General features: G+C 51.6%; 1 protein-coding gene across 3 annotated transcripts in view; it reads right to left on the minus strand.

The window, feature by feature from the left end:
* The window catches only part of Atp2b2 (ATPase plasma membrane Ca2+ transporting 2), a 312,886-nt gene extending 307,463 nt beyond the window's left edge, over positions 1 to 5,423 (minus strand). For 2 of the 3 annotated variants that reach the window (XM_050148430.1, XM_050148426.1), the window contains exon 1: positions 5,083 to 5,211. The gene's annotated coding sequence lies outside the window, so the exon portion shown is untranslated. Of the gene's footprint in view, positions 1 to 5,082; positions 5,212 to 5,347 lie in introns of those variants that run through there. The other variant, XM_050148429.1, reaches the window with a different exon arrangement.
* Between the last annotated feature and the right edge of the window lie 5,229 nt (positions 5,424 to 10,652).

Genomic DNA, 10,652 nt, shown 5'->3' on the forward strand with positions numbered 1-10,652 from the left:
TCTCCACTAGACTGGCTGTCAGTGAGCTGGGGATCTACTGGTCTCTGCTTTCCAGCACTGAAGTTACAGATGTGCACCACTGGCGCTTACTTTAACGTGGTACTGGGATCTGAACTCAGGCCCTTGGGCTCATATTGCAAACATTTTACCCACTGAGCTGCCTCTCCCGCGGCCTTCAGTTCCACTTCTGCTTTCTGGATAAGGAAGGGGGCCAGTCTCCTGAGCCCTGCCCAGAAGATAGGCTGCAATAGTTATAGCTCCTGGGTTGGGGCAAGGAGGGATGCCTCCTTCTTAGTGTTTCCCCACTACCATGCCTTTCTTCTGCTTCCTGATTCTTGAGTCAAGAGCTCTCTGAGACTCTGAGGAAAGATAGGGGCACCCCAGTCTTAAACTTGTCAAGATGCCTAACCTAGCACGATCCTGTGTTTGAGCTAATGAAGGATCCTGTGTCTGAGCTAACGAAGGAGTCACATCACAGGGGACCCTTTTGTGTAAAGAAACTCCACAGCAGGTTCCTCTGATCTTAGGCCTGCCCTATGGAAGGCAGAATCTTCCCTAATTGGTCCTTGAGAAAGAGGCTGGTGTCCTTCCTAGTCTCAGGAGGGAAGAAGTCTGTGTCAGAAAGCTCACCCTGGACTCCCCTCTGCCTGTCCCAGCCCTATTCTCTAACTCCAGATCTGTGCCATCGGAAAGGAAACTTGCACTGCTCTCCCTTGGTATCCAGGACAGTTTACCATGCAGAGATCTGTAGATGCCCAAGGCCCTCATGTAATACTGTGTAATATTTACACAGACCCCCTACCACCACCCACACACCCTCCTCCTTTTCCCTTTAGATGGCTCCACCTGTAATACCTCCTTGTATGCAAATAGTATGTAAATAGTTGTCACTCTGTCTTGTCTGGGGAATAATGACAAGGAGAAAAGCCTGTACAAGTTCAGCACAGATGCATTTTTTTTCCTGAATATTTCTCATCTGAGATGGCTAAAGCCAGAAATGTTAACCTGCAGACCTGGGGCATGTAGCTGGGGGCAGGGTGGGGTTCTATTTCTGTCTTCTGCCATTCCTCAAACTGTTGTACAAATGGGGAAGAAATATATTTATGAGGGCCCAGCCAGCCTTCCACCCAGCACATCTTTTGGAGGGATCTGGGCAGCTACTCAAATATTCTGAATCTCAGTTTCCACATCTGTCCTTATGGATTTTAATAGCTGGTTTTTGATTTCTATATTTTATCCTTCTGACCTCTTTGGGCCTTGTTCAGCCTGGAGAGACAGTCAGCAAATGAACCTGCAGTTCAGAGCGTGGATGCCCAGCCGCCGGCTTCATGAAGCTGTATTCTCTGGCCCAGGACTCCCTTGCCCTTTTCAGCCTGGGGCCAGGGGCCAGAGAACTTGGGAACAGCCCTCATGCCTACTGAAATAGCCCCAACTGGGCACTTGAGCCCACCCTGCCCTCTCAGGCAGGCCACAGCAAAGCCCTGGCTCCTTACCCAGAGCCATGTTTGACTTCCTGACCAGTGGTTCTTTTCTGAGTGTCCTGCCTGGCACACGGCTCCCACCTCTCGGGACCTCCAGCTACAAACTCTACTTTTACTAACAGCCTTCTCCTTACCTGTTGGCTAACCACACCTGGAGAGAGTTCAGCCAGGGACAGTGTCACCTGGTCCATAGTGTTGTTGGGAGGGTACAGCCGATGAACACCAGGAACTGTCTCAGGCAGCTGTGGGCACCTGGAAGGGCTTTCATTTACTTTTAAATTTTGTGTGTATGTGGTGTTTTTAAAGCAGTGTTGGAACGGAGGACTAAGCTCCTTTTTTTTTTTTAAATCTTTCTCCTATCTGTCTTTCCCCCTTTTTTCTACCTTCCATTTCTCCCCAACTCCTGCCCAGGATCAGCTACATAATTTTTGGATCCAATCCAAAACAAAACGGTGGGCCTCTGCAGTTGATAAGAATTGTAGGACTGACTGAGCTGGTTCAGCAGGTAACACTACACACATACATGTGCGCACACACACACACACACGCACACACACACACCTGCCCCCACCTTCCTTTATATCAGATGCTCTCCTGCTTCCAACATCTTTTTATTCTGATTTTCCGAAGGCCCCAGTGAACCCCGATGCTCCTCTTGGCTCCCGATGGCCATATACACTTAGCTGGAGCGGGGGGCAGAGGCAAACCAGAATTCCCAAAGAGTTCAAGAAATAAGTTATATTAAATGCATTTTATTAGTCTCAGAGTCATATGGCAACTGAGGTTAACACAAAGCAGGGGAGTTAAAGTGGTTTGTATGGGATTTAACAAATGGGCAAGACAATTTAAAGTGCTCAGATTTCTTATTTGCGAAGTACATTGCTGAAAGCCCTGGGCCCCTGCTAGGTTAGTATTTCTCTTCTTGGCAGTTAGTCTGATTGGGGGAAGCCTCTGCACTGCTACTGATACAGCCCTTTTCATCTGCAGTGATTCTGTATCACCCACTGACTACTGCAGGACCTTGCAGGCAGGCCATGATATGGATTTGGTGAAAGAAAAGCCCTGTTGGTTGGAAACCCTGTTGAATTGATTTTCTCTCCCTGTTCCTCCAATACAGCATCTTCTCCTCCCCTATGTCTCTCTGCTTCCCAAACACAGCATTGTCAGGGCTTTGCAAGTCCTTCTGAAATCCATACTGTGTCAAAGGCCATTGCACACCATGCTGAGACTGAACCTCCGACAGCTTCTGCTGTTCCACATCTGAGACTTGTCCTGGGCTTACTTTGGGATTGATGTCTCCAAATAGTCTGCGTGCCCCACGGTTTTGTCTTAGCAATCTGGGTCTGAAATGCCTCCTCCACAGCTCCCCACCAACGTCCATAGTCTGCCAACCTCTTAAATCACCCATCAAGGTCCCACTCAAAGATCCTCTCCTCCAGGAAGCTGCCTCTGATTACACCACATCTCCTCTCCCCGCAACCCCAGGCCAGATGTTGGCTGGCAGCCAACGGATAGTGTCTTTGAGAGGGATGTGAGCACCTCAGGCTCTAGTATCCCTCATCTCTGGGGGGTAGCAGAGCAGAGCAGTTACAGAGTAAAATGGTCCCAAATCCATTTCTAACCAGCTGCATATATAGGGTAATACTGACCTTGTGGCTTTGTGAGGGATAAATCAGAAGATGACCCAAAGTCTTTAGCACAGAGCCCAGCGAGAGGTATTAACAGCTGTCTCTAGACACTGGCATGCGGACACCACCACAGGCTGGACAGCCCATATCCCAGTGTGGATGAGCCTTGGTTGATGCCTGGCCGTAGTGCTATTATGGCTTACTCTCCAGTGTATCAGTTTAGATGAGAAGCTATTCCCAGCCTAGATGGCTGGGATCAGGTCGATTTCATTTACCAATGTGCCCCTGGTACACTAAGGAGTGCTTAGCATGTAGTTAATAAAATCAAATGAATGAATGTGTCTCCAGGTCTGGGAGGTGATTGGCATCTGGCAGGGATTGCCTTGCTGGAAGCTGTGAGGGACTTCAACTATGTCTTAGGCAGAAAACAAGGTTGTTTACCTGAGTGGGAGAGTGAGCCCTGGTTCCTAGCCCCAGCCCTTGCAGCCAGTATCACTGGGGATGGAAGAAAAGAGTGGGACAGATGCAGGGGTGATCCTGTGCTCACTACTGGGGAGCAGGAGTCTGTTTCTCCTGTCATCGCAGTACCCAACTGCCTGTCCCAGTTGGGACTCAGTATTGATTTCTCCTTGGAGGCTGCAGGAAACCACGGCACTGTTAAGAGGCTACGGAGGCTCGTGAGGATGCTGGCTTTTCACTTTCACTGAAGAGCATACAGAGACATAGGTCCAGCAAGCCTTCTCCCTACCAGGTCACAGTGACATGGGGGGAGAGCCCACCTCAACCTAGGGGCCAGAAGTGGAAGGAGGGAACCAGGCTAACAGCTCTATAAGTTGAAGCACAGAATGGAGCCATACCAAGGGTAGGTGGGTTGGTCACAGACCATGAACTAAGCATTGTGGCAAAAATGAAGAATATTGTCTCAGTTAGCTGCCAAACAGCCGTAATGAGGTAGCTATTATAAGGAAATTGACAGAGAGAGAGAGAGAGAGAGAGAGAGAGAGAGAGAGAGAGAGAGAGAGAGATATTTGTCAGAGTTCCAGGGCTAGTAAGAAGCAGGGCATTTCAGATCCAGAACCTTCTTTCATAGGAACCAAATAAATCCTGGAAAGAAAGCCTAGTTCTCCATCTTCTGGCTGTGTGACCTTGAGGCTGGCTCACCCTCTCTGGGCCTCATGTCCCTTTTCCAAGGGTAATGATCCAGGAGGCCCTGTTCCTAGAACAAGGGCACCCCCTATGGCCAAAATATCCTTTTCTCTGGAGTGACCAGGCCCAGGGTGAACCCAGGTGTCCAGAAACACAGTGGTCCATCGTGAGGGCCCAAGGCAAACCTGAACAAGGCCACTTTCACAAACAGCTTGTGTGGTGGGGCTGAAAACCCAAACCCAAACTGCAGCTCTAGTAACGAATGGCTTGGGCTTCCGAGCTTTGGAGCTCTCCTGTCACCAGGTGGGGGACCCATGCGAGCTCAGGGAAGAGCTGTGGGCAGATGGAGGACGCCCAGAAAAGGTGAGGCCCAAGATGCACAGAGCTCAAAGCAGAGAGCCCTCCCGCACACTGGGAAGCCACTTTTGGGGAAAGAAGCCCCCAGCCCTAGTCCCTGTCCACAGCTCAGAAAAGCATCCCGGTACAGGGACACAGGGCTGCAGGAGCACAGCCCCCCACCCCATACTGAGGGGAAACCAGGTGCAGGAGTCCGGGAATATCTGGGAAGCAGGCTGATGAGGGTCTCCGCGCTCTGGACGCCCCCAGCTCCGGAAAGTTTGTGCGCCCCCTCCCCGCGCCGCGCCCGCCGCCGGGTGCCCGCTCAAGGTCACCGCTGACACCGCGGACACCCGGCCCCCCGGCCAAGCTCTGACTGCAGCTGAGGCCGCGGGGTCCCCGGGCGACACGGAAGAAGCCGCGGGGAAGGAGGCAGAACCCTTGTGGCCAGCAAGGAAGAGAGGCCCCGGCCCGGTCCCGCCGCCCCTCACCTGCGCCCGCTCTGGGGCGACGATGCCGCCGCCGCTGCCGTTGCCGCTGCCGCCGCCCCTGCTGCGCGCCCGGCCCGGCCCGGCCCTGCGTCCCCGCCGCCGCCGCCTCTGCGCCCCGCGCCCGTCCGAGCTCCCGCCGCTGCCGCCGCTGCACTGCGCTCCGCCCGCTGCTCCCTCCTCCCGCTCTCTCCTCCCCCGCTCCCCTCTGCCCCCCCCCCCGAACTCGACTCGGACAGCGCCCCCCCTCGCTCATCGGGCCACTCACTCGGGTGGGCTATGAAGACTCTCTCCCTTCCAGGGTACCAGCTGCATCTCTGTCTGCTGCCCACAGCTCCTTCCCCAGGCACCCCACAGAGAGCCCCTAAATACTTCCCTTTCCCCTCTTTCCACGTGGGGCAGAGAGCCCCCTCAAGGAAATCTGTGGGTGATGTGGGTAACAGGGTGGAGGGAGTCTGTGGAGAGGCTAGCTTTGGAGGGGGATTGTCGGGATCAACCTTGGGGATTTTAGTCCTGTGCTCTCTGACACTCCTAGCAAGGACAATGGGTGTGACCCACCCTCAGCTTCTGTTGTGGCCCCTTTAGGGCCCGGAGGAGTCCGGGACAAGGGGCCCCAGACAGAGAAGCAAGTTGAAAACCCCAGGCACCCGGGGAAACAACCTCCGCAGTTAGGCTTCCCCTCCTTGGCTCAGGCCCCAAGTCGCAGAAAGCTCAGTTCCTGCAGAAGCCAGGCCTCTGACTACCAGCGCCTGGGTCTGCGCCACGCCATCAATTAATCATGCCCACTTGTTTATTTATTTATTGGCTTTATAAAAAGCCAAATGCACTCCTCACAGGAGGCAGGCAAAGAGAAGATGGGCCCCCACCCAATGAACCCACCAGGGTAACTGATCTTCCCCCCTGGTTGGCCTCCCTGGGTGAGGGAGGTTCCCTGTGAGGAGACCCTGCCGTTCTTGTGTCTGGACACCCACTTCCAGGGGACACTCTGGACCCTGACACCCTTTGTGGGCCCCAAATCTCCCAGGCCTGAGCTTGGCAACTCTGAGCAGGAGAGCTGGTTACTTCCCTCCAGGGCTTCAGTTAGCAGGGGTGGGATGTGGGGTGGGGAGAGGGAGAAGGGACTGGGAGCTAGCCACCAGGTGGAGAGCCCTTAAGTGTGACTCAAGGTGTCCCCAGGCTCGGCTTGGCTCAGGAATGGGTTCTCACTGATCCACACTCAGCTTGGCAGGTGACACCTGTATCTTCTGCACCATCCTTGGGCACCCAGAGGACACCGGTTCACCAATGCTACAGCCATGCCTGTCTCTGCCTGCCTCCCCCATGCCGGCTGCAGGCCTACTGAGCAGCCCTAGTAGTTCCCACCCACCTGGGGGCACCTGGGAGACTCCTCTGGAGGGGCCCCAGAATCTGCTCTTAGCTCTTGCGGGTCCCCACAGTGACTTTGACTTCTGCTATTAGTTGAAGTCAGATGTTGATAATGTTAGTCCTGCTCCAAAGCCCCGAGTGCCCCTGTGTGCTGGAGAATTTTCTGTCAACTTGACACAGGCTAGAGAAGCAGAGGGGAGGGATCCTCAACTGAGAAAATGCATCTGTAAGACTGGACTGTGGGCAAGCTTGTAGAGCAGTTTCTTAATTAGTGATTGATGTGGGAGGGCCCAGCTCATATGGGTGGTGCCATCCCTGGGTTCTATAAGAAAGCAGGCTGAGCAAGCCACGGGCAGTGAGCCAGTAAGCAGCACCCCTCTGTGGCCTCTTCACCAGCTCCTACCTCCAGAGTTCTGTTAGAGTTCCTGTCCTGACTTCCTTCAGTGATGAGCAATGAGTGGCATGGAGATTTAAGCCTAATAATCCTTTCCTCCTCAAGTTGCTTTTGGTAATGGTGTTTATTCGCAGCAATAGTAATCCTAATTGAGACAGCCTTGAAGCCCCACAGCCTCAGGACCCCATTCAACAACCTCCCACATCCTTCTGTTAGGGCTCAATGTCTCTCTTACATATATCTAGTTCTGTGCCATGCTGCCCTTCTAGGAAAGTTCCTTTTTGTCTCTTGAGCACTCTCTCCCTAGTCAGAGTGTCAAAGCGGGAGCTTAGCAACGGTCTCTTGTACAATCTTTAGGAACCAGTGGGCAAGCTGGAAAGCGGCAGAGTGAACTCACACCTGTAATCCCAGCACTTGGGAAGCTGAGGCAGAAGAACTCTGAGCATCTGGATGCCAGCCCAGGCTACAAAGTTTCGTGCTAGCCTAGGCTACACAGTGAGGCATTGTCTCTGGAAACAAGTCAGGAAGCAAGAGACAGCATGGTGACTTATGGTTGCGTGAGACCTGGTGCAAGACCCCAGCCTCTGAATCCACTGGTTCATCTGTTAAAACAATAACACATTCCATGATCCTATCTGAGGAGCATATAGTCACAGCTTCTTCTGAGCACCAACTGTGTACTAAGATGCTGGAATTTTCCAAGATGATCTGGTAGTTACAATAAAAACAGGGAGGGCAGTCTAAAATGTCTGTGAGGACCAGGTGATGCCCAGTGGGGTGAGCTCACTGGGGTTTGAGAGAAAGTAACGCTGACTTCAAGGTGACAAACAGCAGCAGATGCTGGCTGCAGGGAGGCCATAAGGCACACGGAAGACTGTGGCATCTGGGGATGGGGACCACACAGCTCTACCTGACCTCTGTCAAGCATGGATGGGAACCTAGATAGTGAGCTTTCTGTTTACAAGAGAAGCAGGACATTTGGATTTTTTTTAATCTGAGTATTCTTGATCTTTAAATGTCATCAACACGTTTTTAAAATGTAGAACCCGAAAGACACCAAACAGCACAGCTGTGGTGTTGGGCCACCAGGCTGGCAGCTTGTGGCCCTGGGTAGGAGGCAGAGCAGGGCTGGGTACTGACATAGCAGACACATACTCTCTCTCCTCCCTGGTGGACTGTGGTCCTTCCTATTTCAGAGGCACAAAGAATCATTCCGGTGAGCGGCAGGAAGGAAACATCTCACTCCCTTGATAGATGACAACCAGCTGCAGGTCTGGAGTGAGCCTCGGGTCGGCAGGCCTGGTTCCTTCCCCCACTGCATGTGGAACTCGAGCACAAATAGTCAATGGTCCTCACGGAGCCTCTGTTTCCTCATCAGGGAGTGGGCTGATGCTGGGCAGGGTGAGGGTGCAGAACTGTCAAAGGTTACATGAGGTGACCACAGAGGGAACTGAGGACGCAGGAGGCGCCACAGTTGCCGCAGCCCATCTGGTAAAGAGGAAGTGCGCCAATCTGGACACCCCGCAGAAGTCTCACTCCACTAAAAATAGGGCCCTGACAGACTCCTGAAAGTTAGAGAGTTCTTGGGAGATGGAACTGGAAGTCAAGGAGGGAAATGGATGCTCCTGTCTGCAGAACTAGGAGGAAGAGAGGAGGAAGTGTGCTCAGGTGAGCTGCGGTGTCCAGCATCCCTGGCTTTCTAAGGAGAGAGGAAGATGGTTCTGGTGCTGTGTGCTGGAGAGAAATCTGCTCACGCCTGGGAAAGCTCTCCCTTGTGCTTCTGTTATGCCGGAATTAAAGCTGTCTTTAAAGGATCCTGAGTCACCTCAGTGCCCACGTGTTACTGTTTTAGCCACATGATATTAGTAACTGCGTAGGCACAAAGTAATAATGCGACTAGGGTCCTGGGTGGGGAAAGCACTTGCCATGCATGTACAAGGGCCTGAGTTCAAGTCCTTAGAACATGTTTACAGTCAGGAACAATAGTGCACTTCTGTAATCCCAGAGGGAATCTCAGATGCCGGCTAACCCCACATAGGCAATGGCAGGTAACAAAGAACAAGAGCTGAGAGAGAGACACAGAGAGACTTTAACCAAGGTGTAAAATAAAGACACATGAAATTGTGCTTACTTCCATACTTGTACATATGCACGCGTGCACACACGCACATACACACACATACATACACACACATGCACATACACACACATGTATACACACTCACAAATAATCCTATTAAGCAAAAATCAGGAGGCACCCTAATAAATGGATGTTAGATACTCCATGAATGGAACTCTTCTTTCACAGTGTGCTCCAACATGTGTTTTTATGTCACTTACCTGGAGAGCTTGCCACCAGGACACTCTGGTAAAGAGAGTCCTAGATCTGTGCTTGGGCCCCTGCCTGGGACTCTGTGGGGGAGGAAGCTAGAAAGATGCGTCCCACACTTTGCCCTGTCCTGCAGAATGTGAGATAGTCTGGCTCGTGGGCTAAAGGGATATTTCTTGAGTGGGGGTAAGAGAATTTACAAAGCCCTTTAAGGGATTCTGAGGGCAGAAAAAAAAAGTCACACAAATATAAGGCAAAATGACACATTCACAGTACCAAATGCCACTAGCAAAGAAGGAACAGAGAGGAAGCATTCCCATGTACATTTCAGAACCGGAAGAATCTTTTATGGGGATAGTGTTTGCTCAGTTCACCTGTGTGCATGTAGAGCACACATGGAAAACAACAACACACACCCAATGATGAGGAAGCAAATTAATTCTGAAGAACAATTAATACCATTTAAGAAGATTTCAGGTGGGCTATTGGCTGAGTTTCTGAGAAAGCCTTTTAACGTTTTACTTTCCACCTGCATCAGTTACCACTTGCATCAGTCACCAGCTGCACCAGTCACCAGCTGCATCAGTTACCACCTGCATTAGTTAGCACCTGCATCGGTTACCACTTGTATCAGTTACCACCTGCATTAGTCACCACCTGCATCAGTCAGCACCTGCATCAGTTACCACCTGCATTAGTCACCACCTGCATCAGTTTCCACCTGTATCAGTCCACCTGCATTAGTTACCATCTGCATCAGTCAGTACCTCCATCAGTTACCACCTGCATTAGTTACCACCTGCATCAGTTTCCACCTGTATCAGTTACCACCTGCATTAGTTATCACCTGCATCAGTCACCACCTGCATCAGTTACCTCCTGCATCAGTCAGCACCTGCATCAGTCACCTCCTGCATCAGTCACCTCCTGCATTAGTCAGCACCTGCATCAGTCACCACCTGTATTAGTCACTACCTGCATCAGTCACCACCTGCATCAGTTACTTTTTTGTTGCTATGATAATACACTGAGACCAATGCAAATTATAAAAGAAACTAGTTGTCAGCTTATGGTTCCAGGAGGATAAGAGTCTATGATGGTGGAGTGGCAGTCATGGTGGCAGGAAATGGAAGCTGAAAGCTTGGCTTCTGAACCAAGAGCATGAAGCAAAGAAAGAAACCTTTAGTTCTCAGAGTCCAGCCCAAGTAACACACTTCCTCCAACAAGGCTAAACCTCCCAAGCCTCCCCAAACAGCACCACCAACTAGGGGCAAATACCTGAGACAATGGGAGACATTTCTCATTCAAACCACTAATCCACCTTCAGTATTGGTTTTTCTTCAGAAATCCAGGGCCTCAATCATGGTAGGTAAGCCCTGTATTACCAAGCTATACCCCTATCCCTGCCCTTAGTTTTTATATGCAAGGGCTGATCTCACCCACCTAGCAATTCTACAAGGCAGGCTCAACCTGTCCTATAGCCAC

This window comes from Alexandromys fortis, unplaced genomic scaffold (genome assembly GCF_014885135.2).
Source record: "Alexandromys fortis isolate MF-2015 unplaced genomic scaffold, M_Fortis_MF-2015_v1.1 scaffold_59, whole genome shotgun sequence".
Lineage (NCBI taxonomy): Eukaryota > Metazoa > Chordata > Mammalia > Rodentia > Cricetidae > Alexandromys > Alexandromys fortis.